The sequence below is a fragment of the Rhinopithecus roxellana genome, chromosome 20 (genome assembly GCF_007565055.1).
Source record: "Rhinopithecus roxellana isolate Shanxi Qingling chromosome 20, ASM756505v1, whole genome shotgun sequence".
In the NCBI taxonomy this organism is placed as follows: Eukaryota; Metazoa; Chordata; class Mammalia; order Primates; family Cercopithecidae; genus Rhinopithecus; species Rhinopithecus roxellana.
Window position 1 is genome coordinate 30,573,245 of NC_044568.1, and position 16,227 is coordinate 30,589,471.

The following is a 16,227-nucleotide window of genomic DNA, read 5'->3' on the forward strand; positions in this document are numbered from 1 at the left end:
TTATTTAATTTTTGGAGGTGGGGTCTTGATTTGTTGCCCAGGCTGGCCTTAAACTCCTGGGCTCAAGCGATCCTCTGCTTCACCCTCCCAAGTAGCTGGGACTACAGGCACATGGCACTATACCAGACAGCATTTACTTTTGACAAAAATATGCAAGTCACAAGGTAGAAGCAACTGTATCTTGGTCCCTGTTCTCTTGGAATGGACTGTCATGGGTAAAAAAACCATGTTAACATATCAATTGGAACACTCATTATAAAGGTATAAACAAGTGGTAGAGATTGCAGACAGGGAAGACTTATACTTTCTCTCAAGATTTTCTAACTTATTAGTAGTATTAATTTAGCTTGGTGAATAGTTATGAATCCACGAAACTATGGTCATCAAAGATTTAGATATGCCATAGATCTTTTTCTTTTTAAATAACTTTAAACTTACAGAACATTGTAAAAATGATAGAGTTCCCTATGTGCCATTCACTCAGATTCCCCTAATGCCAACATCTCTCAAAGCCGGAATAAAACTGAAAATTAACACAGATAACACTATTATTAACTAAGCTATAGACCTGATTCCAGTATCTCTAGTTTTGCCATGAAGGTCCTTTTATGATCCAGTTTCCCACATTGCTTTTAGTTGTCAAGTATCCTTAGCCTTCTCCATCTGTGACAGTTACTCTGTCTGTGTCTTTCCTTGGCACATTGTCAGGAGTACTAGCCAGTGTAGTAGAATGTCCATCAGTTTGAGTTTGTCTAATGTTTCCTAGGGATTCCACCGAGGCTGTGTATTTCTGTCAGGAATACCACAGAAACTGTGGTGCTCTTCTAACTACATCATGTCAGTGAAGCAGGGGTACATGGTATCATTTTGTCTTACTGCTGGTAATGTTAACTTTGATCACTTCCTTAAGGTGCTGCCAGTTTTCTTCACTAAAAAGTTGCTATTTTTTTTCCTTTCTAATTAATAAGTCCCTTTGAGTCTATGCCGACATCTCCTCACCCACTAATTTTAGCATCCATTGTTGGCTTCTGCCTGTAACAGTTACTACTGTAGGGTTTACCTGATCATGATTTTCTATTTCCATCATTCCTTCTGTATACATTAATTAACATTCTGCTGTGAGAAAAACTATCCCTTTTTCCTTACTTATTCAGTTATTAATAATTACATCAGTATGGGCTTATGGATATTTTATTTTGTTCTGTTGTTATAATATTAATATTATTATTATGACCAGGCATCATGGCTCACGCCTGTAATCCCAGCACTTTGGGAAGCCGAGGCAGCAGATCACTTGAGGTCAGGAGTTCAAGACCAGCCTCGGCAATGTGGTGAAACCCCCATCTCTACTAAAAATACAAAAATTAGCTGGGCGTAGTGGCAGGTGCCTATAGTCCCAGCTACTCGGGAGGCTGAGGTGGGAAAATCACCTGAGCCCAGGAGGTCAAGGCTCCAGTGAGCTAAGGTCACACCACTGCACTCCAGCCTGGGTGACCAGAGTGAGAATGTCTCAAAAAAAGTTATTTTTCTATGATACTAACATTATTTTGTTGCTCAAAGCCCAAGCTTCAGCCATTGGAAGCTCCTTCAGTTTGCCTCCTGTGTCCTCTCAGTATATCCAATTAATAGTTTTTTAATTATTTTCTTACTTTATGGCAATTCTGGATGAACCAGGCTCAACTTGTGTTTTCTCTGACCCAACCCTAGATCAACCGTATTTCCAAGGAGCCCTTTCTTCATCTTACAGAGAGAAACCTAATTTATCTAAAATGGATTAATTTGTTTAATCCTAATATACACAAAAAGTAACTTCACAATTGCTAATCCATATCCCTTTGAGAAACTTCCTAACAAAGTACCTTATGTACAGTTCTTTTTGTGTTTAGTTTTACTGTCAAGATACTGTTTTCCAGTTACTCAGGCTAGTGGTTTATATTTCATTTTGTGCTCCCCCCACATCATGGTTTCTATACATTATTTTTATGTGAGGGTTCTGGGAACATAACTGTTGTTCCTAGAGAGCCCACATCCCAAGAGGGACACTTGGAAGTGTCCTTGCCTCCTTCCTTCTCTGCCTTGCATTTCTACCCTCTATCTGGGTTTCTTTTTGCACAAATGAGCAGATACATGTGTATTTTCTTATGTGACATTTTTTCTTACTTGAAGGACAGCATTATTCTTTTACACTTTATTTTTTCAACTTAAAAGTATATCCTGGTCAGGTGCAGTGGCTCACACCTGTTATCCCAGCACTTTGGGAAGCCGAGGCAGCAGATCACTTGAGGTCAGGAGTTTGAGACCAGCCTGGGCAACATGGCGAAACTCCGTCTCTACTAAAAATACAAAAATTAGTGGGGCATGGTAGCATGCGCCTATAATTCCAGCTACTGGGGAGGGTGAGGCATGAAAATCGCTTGAAACCAGAAGGTGGAGGTTGCAATGAGCTGAGATCAGGCCACTGCACTCTCCAATCTGTGTGACAGAGTAAGACCCTGTCTCAAAAAAATATATATATATATCCTGGAAACCATTCCATGTCAATTCATAGAGCACATTTTTATTTTATAGCTGCATAGTAGAGCATTGTATATACCAACTTTATTTTATCTTCTACTTATGTTGGGCATATAGGTTATTCCCAATATTTGCAGTTATAAACAAGCTGCAGTGAATAATGTTATGCGTATGTCTTTCTGTATTGTTGGAGACGTGTCATCAGGATAAATTCCTACAAGTGGGATTGTTTGGTTAAAAAACGTTGTGTAGTTTGGTTAGATATTGCCAAATACCCTTCCAGGAGGGTTGTAGCTTTTTTTTTTCAACTGTGGCAAAATATACATGGTATAAAATTTACCCTCAGTCACTTTTAAATGTGTAAATCAGTGGCATTAAGTACATGCTCATTGTTGTGCAACCATCACCACTTTGTCTGGAGCATTTTTATCATCCCAAACTGAAACGCTATACCCATGAAACAGTTCCTTCCCATTTTTTTCTCTCTCCCTACACTGGTAACCTCTGTTCTACTTTCTGTCTCTATGAATTTCCGTATTCTAGGTAACTCATAGTAGAATCATATAATATTTGTGCTTTTATGTCGGGCTTACTTTGCTTAGCATAAGGATTTCAAGGTTCATCCATGATACCTTTTCATGGTTCATCCATATGGTCATATGTATCAGAATTTTATTCTTTTTTAAGGCTAAATATTCCATAAGTAAATGCCACATTTTCTTTATACATTCATTCATCAGTTGATGGATGCTTGATTGTTTCTACCTTTGGGTTGTGATGAGTAATGCTGCTGTGTAGAATTGTTGGATCATATGGCAAATCTGTGTTTAAGTTTTTGAGGAACCAGCAAACTTTTCCACAGTGGCTGCACCATTTTACACACCGACCAGCAGCACACAGAGGGTTCCGGTTTATCCACATCTTCACCAATACCTGTTATTTTTCGTACTTTTGGATAATAGCCATCCTAATACATGTAAAGTAGCATCTCATTGTGGTTTTGATTTGCCTAACGATTAGTAATGTTGAGCATTTTTCCACGGGCTTCTTGGCTATTCATGTATCTTCTTTGCAGAAAGGTCTTTTCACATCCTTTGCCCGCTTTTGATTTTTTTTTTAAGTTGTAGACGTTCTCTGCATATTCTGGATATTAGTCCCTTATTGTGTATGTGATTAGCAGACTTTTTTGCATTCTGTTTGTTGCCTTTTCACTCCCTTTATATAGTGTCCTTTCAGGTACAAAAGTTTTTAATTTTGATGAAGCCCAATTTAATGTGGTTTTTGTTGTTGTTTTTGGTGTGATATCCAAGAAATCACTGTCAAGACCAATGTCATGAAGCTTTTCTCATACGTTTTCTTCTGAGAGTTTTATAGTTTTAGCTTTTGTAATACGTTTAGGTCTTTGATCTATCTGGAGTTAATTTTTGTATATAGTGTAAGTTAAGGCTCCAACTTCATTCTTTTTCATGTGGATATCCAGCTTTCCCAGGATCATTTTTTGAAAACGCTGTCCTTTCCCATTGAATGGTCTTGACACCCCTGTCAAAAATCAATTAGACCTGGGCACAGTGGCATGAAATGTGAATGAACCATGAATAGCCAATCTGTAGTCCCAGTTATACAGGAGGCTGAGGCAGGAGGATTGCTTGAGTCTAGGAATTTGAGACCAGCCTGGGCAGGAGTTCAAGACCAGCCTGATCAACATAGCAAAACCCCATCTCTATTTTTCTTTAAAAAAAAGAAAGACCGGACACAGTGGCTCATGCCTGTAATCCCAGCATTTTGGGAGGCCAAGGTGGGTGGAACACCTGAGATCAGGAGTTTGATACCATCCTAGCCAACATGACGAAACCCCATCTCAACTAAAAATACAAAATTTAGCCAGGCGTGGTGGCACATGCCTGTAATCCTAGCTTCTCGGGAGCCTGAAGCAGGACAATCACTTGAACCTGGGAGGCAGAGGTCACAGTGAACCGAGATTGCGCCACTGCACTCCAACCTGGGCAACAGAGCTAGACTCCAACAAAAAAAAAAAATTTATGTGAAGATTTATTTCTGGCCTCTCAATTCTGTTGGTCTATATGCCTGTTGTTATGCCAGTAGTAATTGTTTTGATTACTGTAAATTTGTAATAAGTTTTGAAATCAGGACGTGTGAGTCTTCCAACTTTTTTCTTGTTTTTCAAAATTGGATTGGCTATTCATGGTTCATTCACATTTCATGAATTTTAGGATGACTTTTTCTATTTCTGCAGAAACACTGTTGGGATTTTCAAAGGGATCATTTTAAATCTGTGGGTCACTTTGAGTAATATTGTCATCTTAACTGTATGAAGTCTTCCCATTCATGAACACAGGATGTATATTCCCATTGATTTTTCATCTTTAATTCATTCAGCAATGTTTTGTAGTTTTCAGCATATGAATGTTTTGCCTCCTTGGTTAAATTTATTCCTAATATTTTATTCTTTTTAATGCTATTATACTGGAATTATTTTCTTAACTTCCTTTTCTAATTGTTAATTGGCAGTGTTTAGAAGTGCAATGGATTTGTGTATGTGGGTTTTGCATCCAGCAACTTTGTTGACTTAGTTTATTAGCTCTAACAGGGGGTGGGTGGGTGTGATCTTTAGGGTTTTCTGCATGTAAGATTGTGTTATTTGTGAACAGAGAAAATCTTATATCTTCCTTTCTAATTTGGATACGTTTCATTTCATTTTCTTGCCTAATTGCTCCAACCAGAACTTCTAGTATATATTCAATAGAAGTGAAATTGGGTATCTGTCTTATTCTTGATCTTAGTGGAGCTCTGTCCTTCACTACTGATTATGATGGTAGCTCTGGGTTTTTCCTATATGGCCTTTGTCATGTGAAGGAATTTTTTTTTTCTATGCATAGTTAATTGAATGTTCTTATCATGAAAGGCTGTTGAATTTTGTCAAATGCTGTTTTAAAAATTCATTGAGCTGATCATGTAGTTGTTTTCCCTTACTGTAAATGTGATGTATTAAATTGGTAGGCTTTTGTATATTGAACCACTCATGCATTCTGGGAATAAATCCCACTTGTTCTTGGTGTATAATCATTTTATATGTTGCTGAATTCTGAAGTAGTAATTTTCTTGAGGATTTGTATGTTAATATTCGTAAGGGATATTGGTCTTTAGTTTTTTGTATCTTTTTCTAGCTTTGGTATCAGAATAATTCTGGCCTCATAGAATGAGTAACTAGTGTTCTGGCCTCATAGAATGAGTAACTAGTGTTTGTTCTTCAACTTTTTCAAAGAGTTTGGGGATTCGTGTTAACTTTTTTTATTATTATGATACTTGAAGTTCTGGGCTACATGTGCAGAGCATGCAGGTTTGTTACTTAAGTATACACCTGCCATGCTGGTTTGCTGCATCCATCAACCCATCATCTACATTTCTCCTAATACTGTCCCTACCCTAGGCCCCCACCCCCCAACAGGCCCTGGTGTGTGATGTTCCTTCCCCTCCCTGTGTCCGTGTGTTCTTATACTTCCAACTCCCACTTAAGAGTGAGAGCATGCAGTGTTTGATTTTGTTCCTGTGTTAGTTTGCTGAGAATGATGGTTTCCCGCTTCATCCATGTCCCTGCAAAGGACATGAACTCATCCTTTTTTATGGCTGCATAGTATTCCATGGTATATATGTGCCACATTTTCTTTATCCAGTCTATCATTGATGGGCATTTGGGTTGATTCCAAGTCTTTGCTATTATGAATAGTGCTGCAATAAACATACGTGTGCATGTGTCTTTATAGTAGAATGATTTATAATCCTTTGGGTATATATCCAGTAATGAGATTGCTGAGTCAAATAGTATTTCTAGTTCTAGATCCTTGAGGAGTCTCCACACTCTTCCACAATGGTTGAACTAATTTACACTCCCACCAACAGTGTAAAAGCACTGTTTCTCCACATCCTCTCCAGCACCTGTTGTTTCCTGACTTTTTAGTGGTAGCCATTCTAACTGGCGTGAGATGGTATCTCATTGTGGTTTTGATTTGCATTTCTCTAATGACCAGTGATGATGAGCTTTTTTTCATATCTTTGTTGGCTGCATAAATGTCTTCTTTTGAGAAGTGTCTGTTCATATCCTTCACCTGCTTTTGGATGGGGTTGATTTTTTTTCCTTGTAAATTTGTTTAAGTTCCTTGTAGATTCTGGATATTAGCCCTTTGTCAGATGGATAGATTCCAAAAATTTTCCCCCATTCTGTAGGTTGCCTGTTCACTGTGATAATAGTTTCTTTTGCTGTGCAGAAGCTCTTTAGTTTAGTTACATCCATTTGCCAATTTTGGCTTTTGTTGCCATTGCTTTTGGTGTTTTAGTTTTGAAGCCTTTGCCCATGCCTATCTCCTGAATGGTATTGCCTAGGTTTTCTTCTAGGGTTTTTATGGTTTTAGGTCTTAGGTTTAAGTCTTTAGTCCATCTTGAGTTAATTTTTGTATAAGGTCCAGTTTCTGGAAGGGGTCCAGTTTGAGTTTTCTGCATATGGCTAGCCAGATTTCCCAATACCATTAAATAGGGAATCCTTTCCCCATTGCTTGTTTTTGTCAGATTTGTCAAAGATCAGATGGTTGTAGATATGTGGCGTTATTTCTGAGGCCTCTATTCTGTTCCATTGGTCTATATATCTATTTTGGTACCAATACCTTGCTGTTGTGGTTACTGTAGCCTTGTGGTATAGTTTGAAGTCAGGAAGCATGATGCCTCCAGCTTTGTTCTTTTTGCTTAGGATTATCTTGACTATACAGGCTCCATTTTGGTTCCATACGAAATTTAAACTAGTTTTTTCTAATTCTGTGAAGAAAGTCAAATGGTAAGTTGATGGGGATAGCATTGAATCTATAAATTACTTTGGGCAGTATGGCTATTTTCACGATATTGATTCTTCATGAGCATGGAGTGTTTTTCCATTTGTGTCCTCTCTTATTTCTTTGAGCAGTGGTTTGTAGTTCCCCTTGAAGAGGTCTTTCACATCCCTTGTAAGTTGTATTCCTAGGTATTTTATTCTCTTTTTAGCAATTGTGAATGGGAGTTCATTCATGATTTAGCTCTCTGTTTGTCTATACACCTATTGGTGTATAGGAATGCTTGTGATTTTTGCACATTGATTTGTATCCTGAAACTTTGCTGAAGTTGCTTATCAGCTTAAGGAGATTTTGGGCTGAGACCATGGGGTTTTCTAAATATACAATCATGTCATTTGCAAACAGACAATTTAACTTCCTGTCTCCCTGTTTGAATATCCTTTATTTCTTTATCTTGCCTAATTGCCCTGGCCAGAACCTCCAATACCATGTTGAATAGGAGTGGTGAGAAAGGGTATCCTTGTCTTGTTCCGGTTTTCAAAGGAAATGCTTCCAGCTTTTGCCCATTCCGTGTGATATTGGCTGTGGGTTTGTCATAAATCGCTCTAATGATTTTGAGATACGTTTCATCAATACCTGGTTTATTGAGAGTTTTTAGCATGAAGGAGTGTTGAATTTTATAGAAGGCCTTTTCTACATCTATTGAGATAATAATGTGATTTTTCTCATTGGGTCTGTTTATGTGATTGATTTGCGTATGTTGAACCAGCCTTGCATCCGAGGGTTGAAACTGACTTGATTGTGGTAGATAAGGTTTTTGATGTGCTGCTGGATTTAATTTGCCAGAATTTTACTGAGGATTTTCACATCGACGTTCATCAGGGATATTGGCCTGAAATTTTCTTTTTTGTTGTGTCTCTACCAGGTTTTGTTACCAGGAAGATGCTGGCCTCATAAAGTGAGTTAGGGAGAAGTCCCTCTTTTCTATTGTTTGGAATACTTTCAGAAGGAGTGATACCAGCTCCACTTTGTACCTCTGGTAGAATTCGGGTGTGAATCCATGTGATCCTGGGCTTTTGTTGGTTGGTAGGCTGTTAATTACTGCCTCAATTTCAGAACTTGTTATTGATCTATTCAGGGATTTGACTTCTTCCTGGTTTAGTCTTGGGAGGGTGTATGTGTCCAGGAATTTATCCATTTCTTCTAGATTTTCTAGTTTATTTGCATAGAGGTGTTCATGGTATTCTCTGATAGTAATTTCTATTTCTGTGGGATCAGTGGTGATATCTCCTTTATCATTTTTTATTGTGTCTATTTGATTCTTCTCTTTTCTTCTTTATTAGTCTGGCTAGCGGTCTATCTATTTTGTTAATCTTTTCAAAAAACCAGCTCCTGGGTTCATTGATTTTTTGAAGGATTTTTTTTGTGTCTCTATCTCTTTCAGTTCTGCTCTGATCTTAGTTATTTTGTCTTCTAGCTTTTGAATGTGTTTGCTCTTGCTTCTCTAGTTCTTTCAATTGTGAGATGTTAGGGTGTCAATTTTATATCTTTCCCACTTTCTCCTGTGGGCATTTAGTGCTATAAATTTCCCTCTAAACACTGTGTTAGCTGTGTCCCAGAGATTCTGGTACGTTGTGTCTGTTCTCATTGGTTTCAAAGAACTTATTTATTTCTGCCTTAATTTTGTTATGTACCCAGTAGTCATTCAGGAGCAGGTTGTTCAGTTTCCATGTAGTTGTGTGGTTTTGAGTGAGTTTCTTAATCCTGAGTTCTAATTTGATTGCACTGTGGTCCGAGAGACTATTTGTTATGATTTCTGTTCTTTTGCATTTGCTAAGGAGTGTTTTACTTCCAATTATGTGGTCAATTTTAGAATAAGCCTGATGTGCTGCTGAGAAGAGTGTATACTGTTGATTTGGATTGAAGAGTTCTGTAGATATCTATTAGGTCCGCTTGGTCCAGAGCTGAGTTCAAGTCCTGAATATCCTTGTTAATTTTCTGTCTCGTTATCTGTCTAATATTGACAATGGGTTGTTAAAGTCTTTCACAATTATTGTGTGGAAGTCTAAGTCTCTTTGTAGGTCTCTAAGAACTTGCTTTATGAATCTGGGTGCTCCTGTATTGGGTGCATATATATATTTAGGATAGTTAGCTCTTGTTGCATTGATCCCTTTACCCTTCAGCATTGATCCCTGTAATGCCCTTCTTTGTCTTTTTTTTTAATCTTTGTTGGTTTAAAGTCTGTTTTATCAGAGACTAGGATTGCAACCTCTGATTTTTTTTTTCTTGCCATTTGCTTGGTAAATATTCCTCCATCTGTTTATTTTGAGCCTATGTGTGTCTTTGCACATGAGTTGGATCTCCTAAATACATCACACTGATGGGTCTTGACTCTTCATCCAATTTGCCAGTCTGTGTCTTTTAATTGGGGGCATTTAGCCCATTTACATTTAAGGTTAATACTGTCATGTGTGAATTTGATCCTGTCATTTTGATGGTAGCTGGTTACTTTGCCCATTAGTTGATGCACTTTCTTCATAGTGTTGATAGTCTTTATAATTTGGTATGTTTTGCAGTGGCTGGTACCAGTTTTTCCTTTCCATATTTAGTGCTGCCTTCAGGAGCTCTTGTAAGGCGGGCCTGGTGGTGACAAAGTCTCTCAGCATTTGCTTGTCTGTAAAGGATTTTATTTCTCCTTTGCTTATGAAGCTTAGTTTGGCTGGATATGAAATTCTGGGTTGAACATTATTTAAGAATGTTGAGGCTGGGTGCGGTGGCTCACACCTGAATCCCAGCACTTTGGAAAGCCAAGGCTGGTGGATCACGAGGTCAGGAGTTCAAGACCAGCTGGCCAAGATGGTGAAACCCCATCTCTACTAAAAATACAAAAATTAGCTGGGCGTGCTGGCGGGCCCCTGTAATCCCAGCTACTCGTAAGGCTGAGAGAATTGCTTGAACCCATTGAACCCAGGAGACAGAGGTTGCAGTGAGCCAAGATCACACCACCGTGACAGAGCGAGACTCCATCACACACACACAAAAAATAATGTTGAATATTGGCCCCCACTCTCTTCTGACTTGTAGGGTTTCTGCAGAGAGATCCACTGTTAGTCTGATGGACTTCCCTTTGTGGGTAACCAGACCTTTCTGTCTGGCTGCCCTTAACATTTTTTCCTTCATTTCAACCTTGGTGAATCTGACAATTATGTGTCTTGGGGTTGCTCTTCTCGAGGAGTATCTTTGTGGTGGTCTCTGTATTTCCTGAATTTGAATGTTGGCCTGCCTCGCCAGTTTGGGGAAGGTTTGCTTGGATAATATCCTGAAATGTGTTTTCCAACTTGGTTCCATTCTCCCTGTCACTTTCAGGTACACCAGTCAAACATAGGTTTGGTCTTTTCATATAGTCCCATATTTCTTGGAGACTTTGTTCCTTTTCTTTCTTTTTTCTCTAATTTTGTCTTCCTGCTTTATTTCATTAAACTGATCTTCAATCTCTGATATCCGTTCTTCCACTTGATCCATTCAGCTGTTGTATACTTATGTATGCTTCACGAAGTTCTCATGCTGTGTTTTTCAGCTCCATCAGGTCATTTATGTTCTTCTCTAAACTGGTGGTTCTAGTTAGCAATTCCTCTAACCTTTTTTCAAGGTTCTTAGCTTCCTTGCATTGGGTTAGAACATGCTCCCTTAGCTCGGAGAAGTTTGTTACTACCCACCTTGTGAAGCCTACTTCTGTCAATTCGTCAAACTCATTCTCCATCCAGTTTTGTTCCCTGGTTGGCGAGGGGTGGTGATCCTTTGGAGGAGAAGAGGTGTTGTGGTTTTTGGAATTTTCAACCTTTTTGCACTGTTTTTCCTTATCTTCATGGATTTATCTACCTTTGTTCTTTGATGTTGGTGACCTTTGGATATGGTTTATGCATGGATGCCCATTTTGTTGATATTGATGCTATTCTTTTCTGTTAGTTTTCCTTCTAATAGTCAGTCTGGCTACAGCAGCTTTGCTGAGCTGCAGTGGGTTCTGCCCAGTTCAAATTTCCCGGTGGCTTTGTTTACACTATGAGAGGGAAAACCACCTACTGAAGCCTCAGTAATGGCGGATGCCCATCCCCCTACCAAGCTCCCAGTTCGACTTCAGATTGCTGTGCTGGCAGTGAGAATTTGAAGCCAGTGGATCTTAGTCTGAAGGGCTCCATGGGGGTGGCGGGGAGGGTGGGATCTGCTGAACTAGACAACTTGGCTCCCTCGCTTCACCCCCCTTTCCAGGGGAGTGAGTGGTTCTGTCTTGCTGGCGTTTCAGGCACCAGTGGGGTATGAAAAAAAACTCCTGCAGCTAGCTCAGTGTCTGCCCAAATGGCCGTCAGTTTTATGCTTGAAACCCAGGTCCCTGGTGGTGTAGGCACCTAAGGGAATCTTCTGGTCTGTGGGTTGTGAAGACCATGGGAAAAGTTTAGTATCTGGGCCGGAATGCACCATCCCTCATGGCTTCCCTTGGCTAAGGGAGGGAGTGCCCCAACCTCTTGCGCTTCCCAGGTGAGGTGACCCTCCACCCTGCTCCTTCTTGCCCTCCGTGGACTGTACCCATTGTCTCACCAGTGCCAATGAGATGAGCCAGGTACCTCAGTTGGAAATGCAGAAATCACCTGCCTTCTGCCTTGATCTCATGGGAAGCTGCAGACTGGTGCTGTTCCTATTCAGCCATCTTGCCCAGGAATCAACCGATTGGTGTTCATTCTTTACCTGTTTAGTAGAATTCACCAGTGAAGCCATGTGATCCAGAGCCTTTCTTTGTTGAGAAGTTCTGGGTTCTTTTTTTAATCTCCTTGCTAGTTTTAGGCCTATTCAGATTTTCTTTGGCTTCATTTTGCAGTTTTGTTTGATTGTGTGTTTCTAGGAATTTGTCCATTTCCTCTAGGTTGTCAGTTTGTTAGCATACAGTTGTTCTTAGTATTCACTTAGGATTCTTTCTATGTATGTAAGATCTGTAGTAGTGTCTCCAGTTGCATTTCTGATTTTAATAATTTGAGTCTTTTTGTTCTTAATTCTAGCCAAAGGTTTGTCAGTTTTGTTGATCTTTTCAAAGAACCAAGTTTTGGGTTTTTGCTCTTTTTCTGTTTTCTGTTTTATTTATTGTCACTCTAGTCTTTATTATTTTGTTACTTCTGCTAGCTTTGAATTTAGTTAGTCTTCTTTCTCTAGTTCCTTAAGGTATAAAGTTAAGCTGTTTATCTAAGTTGTTTCTTCTTTTTTAACGTAGGCGTTTACAGTTGTAAATTTCCCTTTTACTACTCCCCATAAGTTTGGCATGTTTTGGGTTTCATTTGTCTCAAGGTGTCTTATAATTTCCCTTGGATTTCTTTTTCGAAATCACAAGTTTAAAAGTTTTGTAAGAGTGTGTAGTTTAATTTACACAGACTTGTGAATTTTTTCATTTCCCTTCAGTTTTTGATATCTAGTTTCATTCCATTTTGATTTGAAAATAAATTTTATATTATTTCAGTCATTTAAAATATATTAAGACTTGTTTTGTGGCTGAACATATGTAGTCTATTCTAGAGACTGTCTGATGTATACTTGAGAAAAATGTGTATTATGTTATTGGGTAGAATTTTCTGTATATGTTAGGTCCATTTGGTCTATAGTGGTGTTGAGGTCCTTTATTTTCTTATTGATATTCTGCCTGGTCATTCTATCCTTTATTGAAAGTGGGGTGTTGAAGTCTCCAATTACTATTGTACAAGTGTCTACTTCTCCCATCAGTTCTATCAATGTTTGTTTTGTATATTTTAGGGCTCCTTTGTTTTTAGTCCATATATGTTTATAATTGTTATATCTTCTGGGTGAATTGACCCTTTTATCAATATACCATGTCCTTTTTTATCCAAGACTAGTATTGCCACCCCCCAGCTGTCTTTTAGCAACTATTTGCATGGAATATCTTTGTCCATCCTTTTACTTTCAACTTTTTTGTATCTTTAAAGTGAGTGTCCTACAAGCAGCATATAGTTGGGTCTTGTTATTTTCCATCAATTCTGCAATCTCTTCTTTTGATTGGAGAGTTTATTTATGTTTAATTGCTGATGAGGAAGGACTTCTGTCACTTTGCTACTTGTTTTCTGTGTGTCTATAGCTTTGTTGTCTCTCATTTCCTCCACTACTGCCTTCTTTTCTTTAATTGATTTTTTTGTAGTGATAAGTTTTGATTCCCTTCACATTTCCTTTTGTGTATATTTTATAAATACGTTCTTGTGGTTACCGTGGATATTGTGTTTTTATGAACTGCTTAAGTTTTTAAAAATTATCTTCACTATTTGGTAAGCATGTGGAAAGTTTTTCTTATTAAAGGTTGTAGCTCATGTACAGACAACCACCACAACTTAAAAGTGGAGAAATGTTGAGGACAGATTTTAGGATTCTTCTTTGGGTTCCTACGCCAGGCACAGTGGCTCATACATGTAATTCCAGCATTTGTGGGGCCGAGGCGGGTGGATCGCTTAAGCTCAGGAGTTTGAGACCAGCCTGCCTAGCCAACATGGTGAAACCCCATCTCTACTGAAAATACAAAAATTAGCTGGGTGTGGTGGTATGCACCTCTGAGGGGACTGAGATGGGAGGATTGCTTGAGCCCAGGAGGCAGACGTTGCAGTGAGCTAAGATTGCACCACTGCACTCCAGCTTGAGTGACAAAGCAAGACCCCGTCTCAAAAAAATAAATAAACAAAACCTTTCTTTAGGTTCCTGAAAAATCAAGTGAATAAAATGCCACCAGGAAAAACTGTTTCTGCTATATTTCTTTGCTTTTCTATCTCCTTAAACTCCTCAGCCAATTAGCTAAGGATAAAAAAAAAAAAAATCCAAGGGATACATCAGTATTTACTAATTTTTTTAAATTTTGCTTATCATAAGTACAGATCATATTATAGTAGCTTTGGCAAAATCTGCTTTCCAATATAACATCATTTTTTTACTTGAATTCGAATGGCCCTTAACTTTAATCTACATTTGGGCAGGGCTGGTTAGCCTCTCCCAACTGTCTGTTTCCTCAGATTCATCTCCTGTATGAAGAAAAATACCATTTTAAGACCCATCTGAACTGCCCAGATATAGTTGAGTTTGTATGTTCACATTTATTTTAAAATTATAAGTGGTGTATCTTATCTGTTGTCATGAAAAGAAACAAATATTTTAGCTTTTATATCCTGACTGATGAATGTGGTCTAATGGTAAGCTGTACGATTTGTGCAAATACGGAGTTTGTAAATACTAAAGTGTAACAGTAAGATATCAGATATTTTTGACAAATTTGAAAATTAATAGTTTTTCTGAATCTTATAATTTCAAGGCATTATATTATTCCATGGATTCTGTATTAAAATCAAGACTGTTTATGACCATATACAGGTTTTCTTATAGCTGAACTCTTCTATCCAGAAATTTAAAGGTCTTCATGAGATGCCAAATGGTCAATTGGGTTATGAAGCCAGTTTAGTCAACTAGCCTTCCTACCTGCTTTCCATTCATTTCTTTGGCATTTGTCATGTGACGTACTGTGTTTGATGCTAGGAAGATACAAACATGCATGGAACAGGACCTGCCCTATGCCCTAAAGGGTTTTCCAATCAGGTAAGGTGACATAGGTAAATAGTGACAGTGCAGGATTGACCATAATGAAGACCCTTTGAGACATAAAACAAAGTGTTCTCCTGTTAAATATCCAAGTTCCTTTGAACAGACAGCATCAGTTATGGAGGAGGTGGTGTTTGAGTGCAGGTCCTTTGAGTGTGTCCTTGAGAGTAGGTATATTTTGAAGGTAGAAATGTTCATTGAGGCTGTTGTTTTAGACAGAAGCAATAAAATGGGAAAAGCATTGAAGCAGAGCTAAGGTGGGCCACAAGAAGTGTGTAGTAGAGGGAGTGGCAGAGAAAGGAGGCAGGAAAAGTAGATTAAAACTGGAATATGGGCCGGGCGCAGTGGCTCACGCCTGTAATCCCAGCACTTTGGGAGGCTGAGGCAGGCGGATCACGAGGTCAGGAGTTCGAGGCCATCCTGGCTAACACGGTGAAACCCTGTCTCTACTAAAAACACAAAAAGTTAGCCGGGCGTGGTGGCGTGGCGCCTGTAGTCCCAGCTACTCAGGAGGCTGAGGCAGGAGAATGGCGTGAACCCAGGAGGCGGAGCTTGCAGTGAGCCGAGATTGCACCACTGCACTCCAGCCTGGGCGACAGAGCGAGACTCCGTCTCAAAAAAAAAAAAAAACTGGAATATGAAGCCCTTTGAAAAAAATCAAAGGGAAAATGTAGACTCATCTTACAGGCATCAGGGAGTTGGCACTATATAGTAACATCTTTAGTGCTGTGCCTTAGCTGGGGCATGGAGATGAGTTAAGAGTTTACTTCCATAGTCACAGCGGGAAGCCCTGGAGGTCTGAACCTAAGCAGGGGCAGTGAGGACAAAGAAGAGTGGGGAAACGGAATCCACAGGATTCAATGACCCATTCAATGAAGGCTAAAAGAATGAGTCAGACACCTATAATTTTGAGTCTGACTGACTTAGAAAATGAAAACCGAACAGACAAGATGGGGAAAGTGTCATGTTTTGGACATGGTGAGCTCCTTGGGCAGCTGGAAATGTCAGGAGCTCATGGTGGCATTTGCTGAGAGTGAACTTTGCTGCTGCCACTTCCTTCACCAGGGAGAGAACCTGAGCATGTTCCTAAACCTTTTTAAATTTGAGAACTTTTCAGACTTAAAAAACTATGCAGAGGCTGTTTCACTATGTCAAATAAACTACAAATCAGTGCTTTATACAAAGATGTAGCTAACAAGAAAGCCTTTTAGCCTTCTTATTTTTCCCTCGGTTTCTGTGTGCCCAGCCTCTG

The 16,227-nt window shown here is 39.1% G+C and overlaps 1 protein-coding gene across 3 annotated transcripts in view; it reads left to right on the plus strand.

Annotated features, from left to right (window-relative positions):
- NETO2 (neuropilin and tolloid like 2) overlaps positions 1 to 16,227 on the plus strand; it is a 62,166-nt gene that overhangs the window by 34,722 nt on the left and 11,217 nt on the right. The gene's annotated exons all lie outside the window — the stretch shown is intronic.